General features: G+C 38.4%; 1 non-coding gene across 1 annotated transcript; it reads left to right on the top strand.

The window, feature by feature from the left end:
- The first annotated feature begins 237 nt into the window (after positions 1 to 237).
- Positions 238 to 343, top strand: LOC128294708 (small nucleolar RNA R71). The gene has a single exon (XR_008285015.1). It is a non-coding gene; the product is annotated as a small nucleolar RNA R71 (small nucleolar RNA).
- Positions 344 to 622: the final 279 nt, after the last annotated feature.

The raw sequence follows: 622 nt of genomic DNA, 5'->3' as shown, positions 1-622 counted from the left end.
GAAGATACCTAAACTGTAAGTGAAGTGAAGGGATACTCATATATTCCTACAACACGTCTTCCTAACACTGCTCAATTGGTTGGCCATTGGTAATTATTGCTAAAAATTCTCTCAATGATTTCATAAGCCTCATTATAAGACTTAGAAAGGAGAGCACCATCGGTAGAAGCATCTATTACCATCTTCATATAAGCATTGAGACCATTATAGAACATCTCTAATTGGATGCAATGCAGGATTCTGTGATGAGGGCATCTTCGTAATAGTTCTTTAAATCTTTCCCACGCCTCATAAAAGGACTCATCATCCATCTATTGGAATGTAGTGATCTCATTCTGCAACTTAGCATTCTTGCTAGGTGGGAAATATTTCATAAGGAGTCATTCTACTAATTCTTGCCATGTAGTGATGGAATTTGGTGGTCATGAGTTCAACCAGGCTCGAGTTATATCCCTTAGTGAATACAATAACAAATTTAATCTTAATGCTTCTTCGGTACTTTGGCTAACTTGAAGAAGTCATTCACCTCCACAAACAATCTAGGGTGAAGGTGAGGATCCTCAATCCGCATTCCACTAAATTGGCCCACTGTTTGAAGCATCTAGAACATGACTGACTTCAG

This window comes from Gossypium arboreum, chromosome 6 (assembly GCF_025698485.1).
Source record: "Gossypium arboreum isolate Shixiya-1 chromosome 6, ASM2569848v2, whole genome shotgun sequence".
Classification (NCBI taxonomy): domain Eukaryota; kingdom Viridiplantae; phylum Streptophyta; class Magnoliopsida; order Malvales; family Malvaceae; genus Gossypium; species Gossypium arboreum.
Note: the sequence above shows the minus strand (reverse complement) of the source record. Positions and strands in the feature narration are given on the sequence as shown.